Here is a 17,856-nt window from a genome sequence, read left to right as displayed (position 1 = left end):
AGAAAGTGGGGAATACATAAAAGAGAGCCCAGTTATTCATTCAACAAACAGCAGGAAAAGCAGAAAAGAGAGGTTTATTGTTGTTCTTTGGAGGAATGGAACAGATATTAGGAGAAGGAGATGAGTTTGTTTTTGGAATGTTGAATTACCATATTCTTCTATAGGATCCTCCCTGTCAATGAAGCACAGTGAACTCATCCAAGTGCTCTGCTCTGAATAAGTGGAGGTGGGAGTGGTTAGAAGGCACCTATAGAGAGATGAGTAGAATGAGAACCCAGAGTAACCTTTGGGAGTTGGAAATCAGGAACTCATTTACTGGTAGTTGTGAAAAGCAAAAGAGTGAACTTCCTAGACTGATCTTGAACCTTGGAATTCACAACGGTTATCACCATGGCTTTGAAACTTTCACAGAAGACCCAGAAAATCTCATTTCCTGGTACCAGTAGATGTCATCTCTTCATTCATCTTTGTCTATCTGTGTGCCTTTGCATATATTAACAAGTATATCACTGAGTCACTTTTGTAGTTGGAATTTCTCTTTCAGTTGGCTCATTGGGCTAGTAGAATAGGTAAGAGGAAACAGAAATGGCAGTTTTCACTGACATTGGGTATTAAAGAAGTGTCACCCACAAAATTCTGCAAACTCGTGTGTGTGTGTGTGTGTGTGTGTGGGCGCGCGTGCACGTGCATATGTGTAAGTGCTGGGAGGATGAGAGGAAAATTATCTAGGCTGTTTGATGGTGTGAAAAGTACAATTATGAAAGTTTCCAGAGGCATCAAGTGATTATCCTCTAAATTGCCCTGGAGAAACCTAGATACCAGTTAGACTACAAGAAGTTCCTCACAAGGAAGTTTTGTTTTGTTTTTGTTTTCCCCAAGGTACACTGACCACTGTGAGAATTGTTTATTAATTTTATGTCATAGCATTCAGATTCTCTGTTTATAGCATTGTTGAAATCTCTCTCCATGGGGAAATAGTAGGATGAGTTCTAAATATATAAGATTCTTCTGATAAACTAACCATTTATTTCAGGAAATAGAACCATTCATACCCAATTATTAGATTGCAACTGGTTGAGTACTGTTTTTTAAAAATTTACAGATCAAAAGGGTGGGGTCATAGTTTTCATGTAATAATCTTTTACATTATGCTTTAGAATTGGAATTCACACTCATGATTTTCGCTGGCATTTACAGCTCTATTTGTTGACATGAACATAAAGGTCTGGTCCTATTGCTCTAAGTCTCCCACCTTGATTTAACATGAAGGAACAATTCCCGAACTAGACAGCAAAGGATTAAATAATGTTTTATCTTCAACTAAATATGTCTTTGAAAAGAATAAAGCACTACCTTTTTGAGTCAGAGTAACCATGTGGCCTAATGGATAGTGTCTGTTTCCACATGTCCAATGGTCCTGCCCAACAGTCTGGCACCTCTCACACATTCACCCAGGGTCTCACACCCACAGCCATACCCCCCTTCCTCTTGGCTCCTTGATCTTTAATTTTTCCCTGGAGAAAACTAAACAAAAGACGATCCTGTTGAAGGATAGAACCCCCAAATAAAACATAGATGAATTTCTAAAATTCATCTACAATGTACCTCAAAATGAGTCACTATTGTCCTGGGTCAAAGTTAAGTGCTCTTTGCTCTCAAAGAAATACCCCCAGTCTGTCTTATATCATTTGTTTTTATTGGTCCAGATTTTTAAAAAATCTTCATCCTGTATTTCTTACAGCTTTTTCATTTTAAACTCTTGGCTTTTGCATCCTATCCATTTCTCCCTTAAATTACAGAGGTGGAATTCCTTGGTGAAATCCATTGTTGGAAGCAGAAAAAATATTTCCATTTGGGCCTGAGCCCTAACATAATACAGAAGAGCAATGGTAATAATTCGTGGTATTCTTCCTCATGCTTGATGATATTCCTTTTGCAAACTGCTGAATTTCCATGGTTGGAGCCTGTGAATAAATTTCCCCTGCCACAGTGGGTATATGTGGCAAACAGATATTGCGGAACTGTACTTTGAAGACAAGAAAGGAGAGAGAAAAAGTGTCAACAGAACAGAAAATGACCTATTTCCCACATCAAGAAAGTCTGATTCCTCACTACTAGCTCTGAATCTTTCTTTGGAGAAGAATCTCAAAATTAAGACATATTACTCTATGAAAGAATGTCTTTTGGAACTTGTTTTCTCCTTTGAAAATTTCCTAATCACTTCACAGGGTGACAGGTGGCATGACATTATATTGGGAACCAGGGGTTTCCCAATTCTTGCTGCATCCTTCAGTCCACACTTTCATAGGGATAATTAAGGGTTTTGGATCTTCAAAATCTACCACAGGACTTAGAACACAAAAGGGTGTCAATACAGAAGTTCTTAAAGATTTGGTGGTTTCTGATGAGGATGAGAAGCAGCTCTGAGTTCTGAAATGATTACAAGATCTTATCCTATTTAAAGTGTTGCAGAACAGAGACAAAAATACAAACTTCCCAGTTCACATTAGAAGTTAGCACAGTCTTTATTGCAAAATTTGCAAAATTTTTATTAAAAATAAAATGAAAACTTCATATCATATTCAATCATGTATAGTGATTCACAAAAATGGTTCAGCAATAGAAATACATTTTTGCAATTATTGTTCTACATTAGAATAGCAAATTGGAAAAATTAAATATAGCCATATATTTATAATACATACCCTTTTAATTCACGTCGTAGTGTTTCTTAAACTTTAATGTGCAAAGGAAACACTCGGGGATCCTGTTGAAAGGTTAATGATTCAGGCTCAGTAGGTCTAGGGTGGAACTGAGATTCTGCAGTTCTAACACCCTGTGAGGTGTTACCAACTTTTGTGCTCGAAGGACCACATTGACCCAGGGTCTGGAAAATTCCTTTCCGATAGAGGGCGCAGCTGTATCAGATTAAATTACTTCTGGTACATCATCTAGGAAAGTCGAAGTCTCGGGTAATAGTGAAGACAGAACAAAACTGGAAATCCATCCATGAACTTTGAGATCTTCAGCTGACTGTACTTACCAATGGAGCTATTTCGGCAGGAGTGCGACGGCTCTGCGTTCATTGATGAAAATAACTTTCTCAATTTCCCAGGTTGGAAGGCTCTGCGTTTCTCTTTGCTTAGCCTGCAGTCTGATCATGGCCAACCACAGCTCAGAAAACAAACAAAAAAACCTAAAAGAAATTGTCTGAGAGCTTATGTTTTTCTTTTGTTAAATCTTTACATCCTTCTCTCTTATTTCCTGCTTTTAAAGTAATAATACTGCAAAACAGAACCAAAGGTGAATGGACGAGTCTTTGTCTTTTAGCTCGCCATCTTTTCCTCTTCGTGCTTACGCAGCCACCCTGAGTAGTGCCAAGCCCGAGGAGTAGAAATGGAACAGTACTAATATTAATGGCAAATCGTTGCAAAATAGGCTTACTTCCTGTTGGAGCAAGGAAAAAGGAATAGAACAATGAAAAAATGGAGGTGCCGGGGATTGAACCCGGGGCCTCGTGCATGCTAAGCACGCGCTCTACCACTGAGCTACACCCCCCGGCGAAGGAGCGTTTTCGGGAATATATTGAAGACCGAACATCACCATTTGGTATATTTTGAAAGTAGCAAGAGGCTAAGGTCCATTCTACCTAATTGGCTGTTTCTAAAATCTTAAACTTAGGTCCTGTGTGCCGCTTCGCTGACAGACGAGTCAACTGCATTCTAGACCGAAAGCCTCGATTGGTGGTCCTGGGATCTGGAAAGACTCGTCAGTCGGAGTCACTTCTCTGTCGCCACTAGACGACCCCGGAATGAAATATTTTCTCTCGTGTCTTCACTCTCTCGTCTCTTTCCACACAGCTTTAAAGGGCTGCCAGAAAGCCACAAAAGTATAATGCTGGGGATACAAAAATAAAGACCGTATTAGATCCACGCGCAGAGAGAAGACAGGAGGACAAACGCAGAGCGGTTCGTGTCGGTCGCAGCCACCCTCCACCGGGCTCGGGCTGGAGACCCGGCGAGGCGCGGAGCAGGACGCGCGGAGAGAGGAGGACGCGCCGGCTCCGGTCGCTCCCCCTTTCGGCAGAACCCTCTTCCCCGCCGGGAGAACACTTGGAGGGGGATGTGACCGCGGGACTACCCTCGCATTCGAATTAGCTGTTGGTGAAGCTCTAGGCTCATCTGGCCTAGTTCACCAACTTCATTCTCTGAGGCTCTGGGCCTCACCCTTCCAGCCCAACACCCCAACAAAGCCTCAGCTAACATTGGGGGAGTCGCTTATATGGGCAGACAGACATGATAAGGGGATGTGATAAATAACAGGATTCTCCAATCCTATTATTCGCCAATCAGAGATTAAAAGGTTGTCTATCATACTTGAATAAATTTTGGAAGCTAGTCTGCAGAGGGTCGCATATGAAAATAATACATTGAGATTTTTCAGAAAAATATGGATCCCTGAAGCCCTACCAGAAATGATCAAGGAGAGGGGAGAGGCTTGTGAGGGTGTCTGGGCCCGGTATGCCTCTTCCCACCCACCACATCATTTTGTAGTACCTATGAAACATTAATGAGAACTGACCACATCTTCAGCTACGAAAAAAATCTCAATAAATTCCAAAGATTAGAAATAATGCAAACAGCATTCTCTGACTATGATCATGCACTAAAACTAGAAATTAACAAAATAAAAAATAAAAGCCCCTACCACCTGGAAATTTTAAAACATGCTATATAATAACTCTTGAGACAAAAGGGAAATATAAAATTTAATTATACGGCTTTTTGAAAAGGACGAAAATGCAAACTTACCATATCAGAATCTATGAAAGAAAGCTAAAGCATTCAGAGAGACACCTGGGAGAGCATGAACACGTGACGATGGAAGCAGAGATAGGAATGATAGATCTACAAGCCAAGGAAGGCCAAGGATTGCTGGCAAACACCAGAAGCTAAAGGTCCCTCCATAGGTTTCAGATGGAGCTTGGCCCTGCTGATATCTTGATTTCAGACTTCCAGCCTCCAGAACTGTGAGAGAATAAATTAATGTTGTATTAAGCTAAACAAACAAACAAACTGAAAAGCTAAAGTATTTACCCTAAGAAAAATTATTCTCTTACATATCTGTATCAATAGCAATGAAAAATAACATAAATGAATCAAACACTCAGATCAAGAAGTTAGAAAATGGACAACAAAATAAACCGAAAGAATGCACAAGGAAAGGTTAATAAAGACAAATCCAGAAAATGAGGAAAAAGCACAACTAAAAAATTAAAAAATCTGTATATTTGAAAAGTCAACAAAATAGACAAAGTTCTAGCCAACCTAATCAACAAAAGAAAAAATAAGCACAAATATACAAAATTAGAACTAATTAGAGAAAATAACCATTAAAACAGAAGAACTTTTTTAAAATTATAAGAGAAAACATAAAACAACTCAGTAAATGACTGGAAAACTTAGATAGAAGTGGATTTTGTAGATAATTATAACTTACCCAAATTAACCCTCGTAGAGACAGAAGGTCTAACCAGACTGATTACTTTTGAAAAATAGTTTAACAGGCACACCACCCAAAAAAGGGCACCAAGCTCAAATACTCTCATAAGGAAAGTCTATTAAACTGCTAAATATAAAAAAATGCTACTTAAATTATTCAAAGCATAGAAAAAGAAAATTTTCCAATACATTTTTTATTTCAAAATATTAAAGAGGTAAAAATGCTTTTGGTTATATGGGTTGCTTTTGTAATACTTAAGTCACAGCTATGTGTGCCCATCACCCAAATAGTGTTCATTGTACCAATTAGTGAGATTTTCCTCCATCTCTTTCTTCCCCCTCCCCCTTGCTTGGTTTCCACTGAGTTTTACTTCCCTCTGTGCACATATGTGCTCATTGGTTACTTCCAATTTAATAGCGAGTACTTGTGATGTTTGTTTTACCATTCTTTAGATACTTCACTTAAGAGAATGGTCTCCGGTTCCATCCAAATGGTTGCAAAAAGCATTAATTAATTCATCCTTTGTGATGGCTGAGTAGTACTCTACAGTATACATATACTCCACTTTGTTAATCCACTCACGAATTGATGGTCACTTGGGTGGATTCCATATCTTTACAATTGTGAATTGTGCTGCAATAACCATCTGAGTGCAGAAAAAATATGGAACACTTCACAAAAATTTGCGTGTCATCTTTGTGCAGGGCCATGCTAATCTTCTCTGTAGTGTTCCAATTTTAGTATGTGTTGCCAAAGCAAGCACCCAATTCATTTTATAGAGTTAGTATAACATTGATCATAAACATTTCAGTTTGCCTTAAAAATGAAAACTACAGGCCCATTTCACATATAAAATATACGAAATTTAATGCCCAAATCTTAAATGAAATTAATAGCAAACATAATCTAATAGCACATTACAAATGATAATACAGGATGTCCAAATGGGGTTTATTAGAGGTATGTAAAGATCACTGATTTTTAGAAAAGGCATTAATATAACCCATCATAATTGGAAATGGAGGTCATTAGGTTAAGTGAAATAAGCCAGACACAAAAAGACAAAGTTCATATCTTCTCACTCATATGTGGGAGTTAAAAAAGTTGAACTCATGATGGTAGCGAGTAGAAAGATAAGCACCAGAGGCTGAGAAGGGTGTGTAGGGGGAGGGGGATGAAGAGAGGTTCCTCAATGGTTACAAACATACAGTTAGATAGAAGGTATAAGTTCTAATATTTGATAGAGTAGGGTGACTATAGTTAGCAACAATGTATTATATATTTCAAAGTAGCTAGATGAGAGAACTTGAAATGTTCCCAACATAGAAATGGTAAATACTCAAGGTAAGAGATATCCTAAATACCCTGACTTAACTATTACACATTCTATGCATGTAACAAAATTATCACATGTACCCCACAAATATGTAAAATGTTATGTATTAATTAAATTTTTTAAAAAAGAAAAACTATACACGATTATCTCCATATATGTAGAAAAGTCATTTGACAAAAGTCAAAATATATTTAATATTATAGTGGGCGTAATGGGTCCTCCAAAAATTAATATGTACCCAGAAGCTCAGAATATGTCCTTACTTAGGGTCTTTGTAATTAGTTAAAATGAGGTCGTACAAGATTAGGGTGAGTCCTAAAAAAGGCCATGTGATGATGGAGGCAGAGATTGAAGAGATGCAGCTACAAGCCAAGGATTGTTGCTTGGAGTCACTAGAAACTAAGATATGGCAAACAAGGATTCTTTTCTGAGATTTCAGAAGAAGCATGGCTCACTGACTTGGTTTTGGACTTCTGGCCTCCAGAACTGTGAGAGATTAAATTCCTATTATTTTAAGCCACCCAGTTTATGGTAATTTGTTGCAGCAGTCCTATGAAACTAATACAAATATGTTAAAATCATTCAATAAAATACAAATTTATGAACACTCCTAAACATGATAAAATATATTTATACTTGAGCTCCAAAATTAGCATTTTAGTTAGTTGGGAAACACTAGAGGCTCTGCTACTAAAGACAGGAACAAAATAAAAATACTTTTTCCACTGATATTTAATATCAAGTTGGAGACAGTTGTCAAAGCAATTAACAAGAAAATGCAGTTAAAGTCATAAGAATTGAAGAGAAGCAGGGAAAACTATGTTATGAATCAGTGTTGTGATTATATATCTGAAAACCTCAAAAGAATAAATGAAAAAGCTACTATAAAACAATACAAGATTTTTGTAAAGCGGCAGGTTATAAAAATACACACAGACTAGGTGTGGTGGCTCATGCCTATAATTCCAGCACTTTGGAAGGCTAAAGTGGGAGGATCCCTTGAGCCAGGAGTTCGAGACCAGCCTGAGCAACATAGCAAGACCCTGTTTCTAAAAAAAATTAAAAAAAAAGAAAGGAAGGAAGGAAGGAGACCAGGCTGAGCAACGTAGCAAGACCCTGTCTCTAAAAAAGAAAAAAAAAAGAAAAAAAAAAAAGAAATAGACAGAAAGGAAAAAAGAAAGAAAAAGAAAGAAAGAAAATTTGCAGGGTGTATGTCATCCTTTGAAGGCAAAACTGTCCTTCAAAAACAAAGGTAAAATTAAGACTTTCCCAGATAAGCAAAAGCTGAGGGAGTTTATTAGTAGACCTGTCTTACAAGAAGTGCTGAAGGGAGTCCTTCAAGTTGAGGCAAAGAGGAATAAAGAGCAGCATGAAACTATACAAAAATATACAACTCCCAGGTAAAGGTAAGGACATAGGAAAATATAGAATCATGTAGTATTATAATCATGGTGTGTAAATATTTTTAAATCTAGTATAACATTTATAAAACATAAAAAGCATTAAACAATAAAGACAAAACTATGTTAATTGATATACAACATAAATGGGGTTAATTTGTATCATCAATAACATAAAGTGGGAAAGGAGGGAGAGATGTAAAGTAGTAGAGTTTTTACATGCACTTGAAGTTAAATTGTTATCAGTTTAGACTGTTATAACTTTGTTTTATGTAATTGCCATGGTAACTACAAAGAAATATCTACAGGATATACACAAAGGGAAATGAGAAGGCAACCAAAACATGTCTCTACAAAAAAAAAAAAAAAAAAATCAATGAAACACAAAAGAAAGCAGAAAGGGGAAAAAGGAGGGATAAAAAAAGCTCCAAGACATACAGAAAACAATGAACAAAATGGAAATAGTAAGTCCTTCCCTGTCAGAAATTACTTTAAATGTAAATGGATTAAACACACCAATAAAAAGACATAGAGTGAATGAATGGACTTAAAAAACAAGATTCAATTTGCTGTCTACAAGACTCACTTTAGAGCTAAGGACACTCATAGGCTAAAAGTGAAAGGATGGAAAAAGATATTCCATGCAAACAGGAACCTAAAGAGAGCAGAGTAGTCATACTTAGACAAAATAGACTTTAAAGCAAAAACAGACACAAGAGACAAAGCTAACAGACACAAGAGAAGCTAACATTAGAGCTCTCAAATATAAGAAGAAAACATTGACAGAACTTAGGAAAGAAATAGACAACACAATAATAATAGATTTCAATGCCCCACTTTCAGTTATGGATTGAACAATTAGACAGATGATCAATATGGACATAGAGGACTTAAATGCACTAGAGACCAATTGAACCTAATAGATATATACAGCACACTCACAAATAGCAGAATACACATTCTTCTCAAATGCATGTGAAACATTTTCCAAGATAGACCACATATTAGCCTGCAAAAAAGTCTTAACAAATTTAAGGGTTGGGCACGGTGGCTCACGCCTGTGATCCTAGCACTCTGGAAGTCGGAGGCAGGAAGATTGCCTGAGATCAACAGTTGGAGACCAGCCTGAGCAAGAGTGAGATCCCGCCACTACCAAAAAACAAACAAACAAACAAAAATCCAGTCCCGAGTTGTTGTGTGCGCCTGTAGTCCTAGCTACCTGGAAGGCTGAGGCAAGAAGGATCGATTAGAGCTCAGGAGTTGGAGGTTGCATGAGCTACGATGAGGCCACTGCACTCTACCCAGGGCAACAGAGTGAGACTCTGTCTCAACAAAAACAAACAAGGAAATAAAGTTAAAAAAAGTAAAAAAATAATATTAATAAAAATTTAAGAAGATTGAAATTATACAAAGTATTCTCTTTGACCACAATGAAATAAAAGTAGAAATCAAAAGTAGTAGGAAAACAGCAAAAATTACAAATATGTAGAAATTAAACAATTCATTCTTAAATAACCAATGCATTAAAGAAGAAATCCCAGGGGTATTTAGAAAATATCTAGGTGTAAATGAAAATGAAAACACAGCATACCAAACTTAAAGGATGCATCAGAAGCAGCACTTAGAGGAAAGTTTCTACTGATTTTATTGCTAACATTAAAAAAGAAGAAAGATCTCAAATCAACAACCTAACTTTACCCCTTAAGGAACTAGAAGAAGAAGAACAAACAAAACTAAAAGATAGCAGAAGGAAGGAAATTATAAAGATTAGATCAGAGATAAACAAAATAGAAAACAGAAAACAACAGAACAAATCAATGAAACTAAGAGTTGGATTTTTTTAAAAAATCAATAAAATTGACAAGCCTTTAGCTAGACTAATAAAAAAGAACAAGTCACTGAAATAAAATTGGAAATGAAAGAGGAAACATTACAACTGATGTCACAGAAAATAAAAAATAATTATAAGATATGACTATGAGCAAGTAGATGCCAACAAATTGGTTAACATAGAAGAAACAGAAAAACCTCTAGAAACATACAATCTACCAAGACTGAATCATGAAGTAATAAAATACAGGAATAGACTCATAACTAGTAAGGATATTGAAGCTGTAACCAAAAACCTCCCAACAAAGAAAAGCCCAGAACTAGGTGGCTTCATGGGTGAATTCTACCAGGCATGTAAAGAAGAATTAACAGCAATCCTACTCAAACTCTTCCAAAAAAATTGAAGATGTGGGAACACTTTCAAACACATTTTACAAGGTCAGTGTTACCCTAATACCAAAACCAGGCAAGAACCCTCCAAGAAAAGAAAATTACAGATCAATATCTCTTATGGATATTAATGCAAAAATCCTTAGCAACATACTAGTAAATCAAACTCAATGTCACATTTAAATGATTATAAGGCTGGGCACTGTGGCTCACACCTGTAATCCTAGTACTCTAGGAGGCCTAGGTGGGAGGACTGCTTGAGCTCGAGAGTTTGAGACCAGCCTGAGCAAGAGCGAGACCCTGTGTCTACTAAAAATAGAAAAATTAGCTGGGCATTGTGTCGTGCTCCTATAGTCCCAGCTACTTGGGAGGCTGAGGCAGGAGGATTGTTTGAGCCCAGGAGTTTGAGGTTGCAGCGAGCTACAGATACCACTACACTCTAGCCCAGGTGACAGAGCAAGACTCTGTCTCAAAAAAAAAAAAAAAAAAAAAAAGACGATAAACTATGACCAAGTGGGATTTATAGCCAGAATGCAAAGATTGTTCATACAAAAATTTAATCAATGTAATATATCATATTCACAGAATGAAGGGCAATAACCACATGATCATCTCCACTGATGCAGAGTAAGGATTCAACAAAATTCAACACCCTTTCATGATAAAATACTTAACAAGGAATAAAAAAAATTTACCTCAACATTATAAAAGCCATATATGAAAAGCCAACAGGTAACATCATAGTCAATGGTGTAGGACTGATAGCTTTTCCTCTAAGATTAGGAACAAGGAAAAACTGCTCATTCTCACCACTACTGTTCAACATAGCACTAGAAGTCCTAGCCAGAGTAGTTAAGCAAGAAAAAGAAAAAAATGCATCCAAATTGGAAAAAAGAAGTAAAATATCTCTGTTCACAGATGATATAATCTTACATGTGGAAAGCCCTAAAGATGCCAGACACATACACACACACACACATACACACACACAGTTACAACTAATAAACAACTTTAGAAAAGTAGTAAGGTACATAGTCAACACATGAAAGTCAGTTGCATTTCTGTACACTTAACAGTGAACAACCTGAAAAGGAGATAAAGACAAACAAATCTCATTTACTGTAGCACCAAAAAGAATAAAATACTTAGGAATAAACTGAACCACAGAGGTAAAAGACTTGTACACTAAAAACTACAAAACATTGCTAAAAGAAATCAAAGACTATACAAATAAATGGAAAGGCATCCATGCTTGTGGATTGGAAGACTTAATATTGTTAAAAAGAATATACTATCCAAACTGATCTACGGATTCAATGCAATCATTACAAAAAACCCAATGGCATGTTTGCAGAAATAGGAAAAAACCATCCTAAAATTCATATAGAATCTTCAGAGAACCTCGATAGCCAAAACAACCTTAAAAAAGAACAAAATTGGAGGCCTTACACTTCCTGACTTCAAACCACGCTACAAAGCAATAAGATGGTGTAGTACAAACATAAAGATAAGAACACAGGTTAATGGAATAGAATGGAAAGCCCAGAAATAAATCCCTGCATATATGGATGAATGATTTTGACAAGCGTGCGAAGACTATACAATGAGGAAAGGACAGGCTCTTCAACAAACAGTGTTGGAAAAAGTAGATATCTACATGCAAAAGAATGAAGTGGAACTTACCTACACCATTCACAAAAATTAATTCAAAATGGATTAAAGACCAAAACTATAAAACTCCTAAAAGAAAACATAGTTGAAAAGCTTTAGGATATTGGATTTGACAATAATTTCTCAGAAATGACACTAAAACACAGGTAACAAAAGCAAAAATAGACAAGTGGGGCTATGCCAAACTTAAAAACTGCTTATCAAAGGAATCAATCAACAGAGTGAAAAGACAACCTACAAAATGGGAGAAAAATGTTTGCAAATCATATATCTGATAAGGGGTAAATATCCAGATATTATTACATAAGGAGCTTCTACAACTCAACAACAACAAAACAAAACAAATAACCTGATTTAAAATCGGTAAAACACTTTAATAATAAACATTCTTGAAAGAAGATATATGGCCAGGCGTGGTGGCTCACGCCTGTAATCCTAGCACTCTGGGAGGCTGAGGTGGTCAGATCCTTTGAGCTCAGGAGTTTGAGACCAGCCTGAGTAAGAGCAAGACCCTGTCTCTACTAAAAATAGAAAGAAATTAGCTGGACAACTAAAAATATATAGAAAAAATTAGCCAGTCATGGTGGCGCATGCCTGCAATCCCAGCTACTTGAGAGGCTGAGGCAGAAGGATTGCTTGAGCCCAGGACTTTGAGGTTGCTGTGAGCTAGGCTGATGCCATGACACTCTAGTCCGGGCAACAGAGTGAAACTCTGTCTCAAAAAAAAAAAAAGAAGAAGAAGAAGATATATGAATAGCCAATAAGCATGTGGAGAGATGCTCAACATCACTAATCATTAAAGAAATGCAAATCAAAACCACAATGAAATATCACCTCACACCTATTAGGATGGCCACTATCAAAGGAACACAAAATAATTGTTGGTGAGGAAAAGTCAGGACTGTGTGCACTGCTAATGGGAATGTAAAATTGTGCAGCCATATGAAAAAAAGCATGGAGGTTCCTGAAAAAATTAAAATCAGGACTCGTATATGATTCAGCAATCCTACTTCTGGGTGGGATTCAAAACATTCAAAGCAAGATTTAAGGAGATATCTTCACACCCATGTTTATTGCAGCATTATTCGCAACAGCCCAGAAATAGAAGCAACTCAAATATCCACTGACAGATGAATGGATAAACAAAATGTGGTATACACATACAATGGAATATTATGTAGCCTTAGAAAAGAAGGAAATCCTACCACATGCCACAATATGGATGAAACTTGAGGACATTATGCTAAGCGAAATAATCCAATCACAAAAGGATAGATGCTATGTGATTCCACTAATATGAAGTATGTAGAATAACCTAAATCCTAGAAACATAAAGTAGAAAGATTGTTGCCACACTCCAGCTAGAGATGAGAGGGAGATTTAGTGTTTATTGGGTATAGTTTTAGTGTCGAAAGATGAAAATGTTCTAGAGATATGCTACATAATGATATGAATATACTTAACACTACTGGACTGCACACTTAAAAATGGTTAAGACGATAAATTTAATGTTATGTTTTTTTACTTCAATAAAAATTTTAAGTGCATTGAGATAAAAATGAACACACAACATACCAAAAATATATGAGATGCAGCTAAAACGGTGCTGAGGCAAATTTATAGCTACAGAAGTCTACATTAAGGAAGATAATTCTGATTGCCTCAGTCTTCTTCACTAGCTTTTAAATACACTTGCATCTGACTTCACCAGACCTTTTGCAAAGTCCTCTTTCCTGATCCATCTTTCTAAGGGTAGACCATGCCATTAGTGTTTGTGCCCCTAGGCCTTGTGGCTCAGGAGTGGCTCTTTGCCAATGGTGTGTATGAAGCTTGGATGTGTGTTGTGCTCATACATGCATGTGTGATGTGAGGCCCTTCAAAATGTGAGATGAAGTCAGGAATGGGAAGACAGAGGGTTAGGGATGTGTATTTTTATTTTCTTTCCCCTCCTTAACGTATCTTTTAAAATGAAGTGCTACTTCAAGTCAGCCAGGTACAAGACTTGAATTTATTTAACACAATAAAGAATTTCTATCTAGATCCAAAGTTTATATTATACTTAAACAGTTACCCTAATTAAAGTCAGGAACAATGAGTCAAAGAAATACATATAAATTATTAAACCAGAGGGAGGAGACAGAAAACAGAATGAGGAAAAGAAAGAAGGAGGCGGTTGCGATGGGAAGAGAGTGGTGGGGGAATCCGTGGGAAAGTTTTCCTCTCCTCTGGTCTGTCCCTGGATCCAGGGACAACTGAGAAAAAGAAGGAATCTAAAGAAAATTTCCTGTGGTTTCTCTCTCTCTTTTTTTTTTCTTTCTGTGTTTCATACTCTTCAATAATACTGAGAAATATAACCAGTGTGATTAGGCTTGTTAATTTGGTGCTTTGCTTGTTTTTCAGGTTCTGGAATTGTGAGTGAGTCTGTGCTCCCCCCGCCCCGCCCGGCCCCCCGGTCCTTTCATCTTGTGGTTCACCAGTAGATGTAGCCTCCCAGGGAGGTGTCAAGACCCTAGAGCAGAAATGCGTTGATATTAAAGAGCAAAAGGCAGTCGGTTTGTTTTCCTTGGTTTCTGTGTGAATTAGAAGAACTGACGCAGAACGAAAGTCCCAAAAAGAGGTAAGCTGCGGTTCAGGAAATGTGACTCCACAAGCCAGCCCCAAGAAGGGGAAAGAAGAAAAAAAGTGGAGGTGCCGGGGATTGAACCCGGGGCCTCGTGCATGCTAAGCACGCGCTCTACCACTGAGCTACACCCCCTCTACATTGAAGCTGGGTTGAAATACTTCTATGACCTGTTACTATTATTTTCGTCGGTAACAGACAATATTTTATTTTTTGAATTCTTCTTACTGGAGACTGTCTCGCGGTTAGCTGAGAGAAAGAAAACTGAATGTTATATCGAATGTCCTGTTCTGGTCCTAGGATCTCTTGCTGCTGGTCACCCTCTCGGACCCTCGCTCGACTGCCACCTGCCGGGCAGATAAGGGAGCAGTCCGCCTGGACGGACGTTTCAGTGAAAAGTCTGAGATGGGGTGCGTTCTGCTTTAAAAGGTGGCCAGAAAACTGCAAATATAATGCAGGAAACTAAAAAGAAAAGAGCCCTAAACACTGCCGTGGGGATTTAGGTCCAGGTGGGAAAGAAGACAGGAGGTGAACTGCAGATCGGCTGGTGCGGCCGCAGTTACGGCTCCCGCAGGTTCCCGGCCCAGCCACCGAGCGGAGAACCGGCCCCGGCCGCGCACTGGGAAGAGAGAAGCTAGGAAAACGCACCGGCATTTATGGAGCCCCCTTCTGGGCGGAATTCGCCACTGAATAAAAAGTCCGCGGGAGGAAAGCATTTTAACCGGTAGGCTTCCTCTGCAAAACCAATTAAAAGTATAAACCCTCCTTGCTTGTGGAGAGTTCTTGGGTATAATCGCCAGGCATTTTCTGCCATTCGCCAAAGCTTGGTATGAAAGTCAACCCAGAAATTCGTTTTTGGAGCAAATCCTAAATCCTTCTCCAAGTTTTCTTCTGATTCTCTCTCACCCCTAAAGGACCTGGGTGTTCTTGGAAACTTGAAAATACCATCTTCCCTGTGGTTCCTTCCCAGCTCCAGGCCTGGACCTGCAGACCAGTCAAAACCCAGCTGGCCTGTGCAGCTACCGGTGGACAGGCATGGCGAATGGCCGACTGTAAACGTACAATGCATGGGCCACAGGCGAATCTCAGACCCAAAGATTAACGGGACAAAGGCGTCCTTTGGGTTCAGTCGCACGACCTCAAAATATGGCACCTTGGCATTTGAGAAAAGAGCAGAAGCAGAAAGATCTCTCTGACCTTCTCTGGTCCCCTTCTCTCCAGCAGCAGGACATAAACGCTAGCTGATCTTCCCCTTAAAGTAGATCATAAGACCTTCATTTCAGAGAGGAGTCTTCCCAATGCCTGGAGGAAAGGAATGAAGATGCAGATGCCAAGAAGAATCTGAACAAAACCGGCTTTACTAAGTTTCTCCCAGTTTATTACCATTAGATCATACCCTCTTTTGTGAAATTATACTTCTACAGTACTATCCACTTTATTGAATTTAAACATAAAAATACGGTAAGTCGCAATGTTATTGGAACTACTACTTTAAGAGAAATGACTTAAAACGAAACCAATTTTATCATCGACTAATTGATACAAACAAGAGTTAATTTCCTATGGCATATTTGTGGTCATAAAAAAACACTACCCTGAGGCAGAAGGATCGCTTGAGTCAAGGAGTGTGAGGTTGCTGTGAGCTAGGCTGACGCCACGTCCGGGCAACAGAGTAAGACTCTGTCAAAAAACAAACAAACAAACAAACAAAACACAAAATCCAAATAAAACACTACCAAATTTCTAAATAAAGACTCCAAACACTTTTTTTTTTTTAAACACGGTCTCGCTCTATCACCCATGCAGTGGCACTGTCATAGCTCACGGAGCCTTGAACTCAAGCTCAAGCGATCCTCCTGTCTCAGCCTCCTGGGTAGCTGGGACTACAGGGGTGCACCAAGCCCCCGCTAATTTTTCTATATTTTATAGAGACAAGGTCTCGCTATATTGCTCAGGCTGGTCTCAAACTCCTGGCCTCAAACGATTCTCCCAAAGTGCTGGGATTACAGGCTCCAAACACGTCTAATATTAAACATCGAAATAAGTGTGAGCTACACATACATTTCAGAAAATTAATAAAAACAAGTATGATAATTATTATATTTACCCATTTTTTTGGTGAACCAGTGAGTGAATTCAGTGGTAGGGGCAGTGGATTAGATGAATGAATAAATGTAAAGTGAAAATTTTAAGGAGCACCTCCTACTACCACACAATTCAAAAACAAACAAGAACAAATATGGTGGGCTTGCTGAGTGCTTTAGAATCACATCGTTTATTGTGCATTTATATGATTATTGTATACGTCACGAATTTTTTTTTTTTTGCAATAACTTGTATTCATTCATTCATTTTCCTGCTTATTCCAGTTCAGGGTAGTATGTGACTGGTGCCTAACCCTGCTTCTCAGAGCACCTGGCAGGAACCCACCCTGAACAGAAGACCTTTCCATCCCAGGGCGCACTCACAAACACACACACACACACTCTCACTCACTCACTCACTCACTCAGACTGAGACAATTTAGACATGTCAATGAACCTTACCTGCACATCTTTGGGATGTGGGAGGAAAGCACAGTACCCTGCAGAAAACCCACACAGACTTGGGGAGCATGTGTCAGCTCCACAGGGACACTGCCCTGGGGAAAATCAATTTTTTTCTCATCAACTGTAATGACTTTGAATGAAACCACGGTTATTCAAGGACCTGCTGTACACAGATATTCTTATTTCTTTGGATCTTCATTTCTGAAGGTTCCTGTGTCACCTAAAACTTATATTTAATAAATTTGTATTCTTTTCTTTTCTTAATCTATCTTTTGTTATGAGGTCTCAGCCATGAACCTAGCACTGGGTGAGGAAAGATATTTTTTTCTCCCCTACCCCTTCCTTTAAGTGCTTTTTGGATGACACCGCAGGAATCTCCAAAGGTGGAAAATTACCTGAGGGAGCTCAATAAAAACATGAATTTCCAGGCCTTACCTATGAGAGTAAGATGCTGAATGCTTTCAGAATCTCTAGAAAGGGGCCTGGGAATCTTATTATTTAAATCTTTCTCTGTTGCATTTGATAATCAGGCAAGTTTGGGAAGCACTGGGCTTGAAA

The 17,856-nt window shown here is 38.2% G+C and overlaps 3 non-coding genes across 3 annotated transcripts; all 3 read right to left on the bottom strand.

Moving 5' to 3' along the window:
• Positions 1-3,486: 3,486 nt before the first annotated feature.
• TRNAA-AGC (transfer RNA alanine (anticodon AGC)) lies at positions 3,487-3,558 on the bottom strand. The gene has a single exon. It is a non-coding gene; the product is annotated as a tRNA-Ala (tRNA).
• A 2,601-nt stretch (positions 3,559-6,159) lies between these two features.
• Positions 6,160-6,262, bottom strand: LOC138399203 (U6 spliceosomal RNA). The gene has a single exon (XR_011236102.1). It is a non-coding gene; the product is annotated as a U6 spliceosomal RNA (small nuclear RNA).
• Positions 6,263-14,812: 8,550 nt separating this feature from the next.
• Positions 14,813-14,884, bottom strand: TRNAA-AGC (transfer RNA alanine (anticodon AGC)). The gene has a single exon. It is a non-coding gene; the product is annotated as a tRNA-Ala (tRNA).
• Between the last annotated feature and the right edge of the window lie 2,972 nt (positions 14,885-17,856).

The sequence above is a fragment of the Eulemur rufifrons genome, chromosome 18 (genome assembly GCF_041146395.1).
Source record: "Eulemur rufifrons isolate Redbay chromosome 18, OSU_ERuf_1, whole genome shotgun sequence".
Classification (NCBI taxonomy): Eukaryota; Metazoa; Chordata; class Mammalia; order Primates; family Lemuridae; genus Eulemur; species Eulemur rufifrons.
This window is presented reverse-complemented; position numbering and strand designations above follow the sequence as displayed.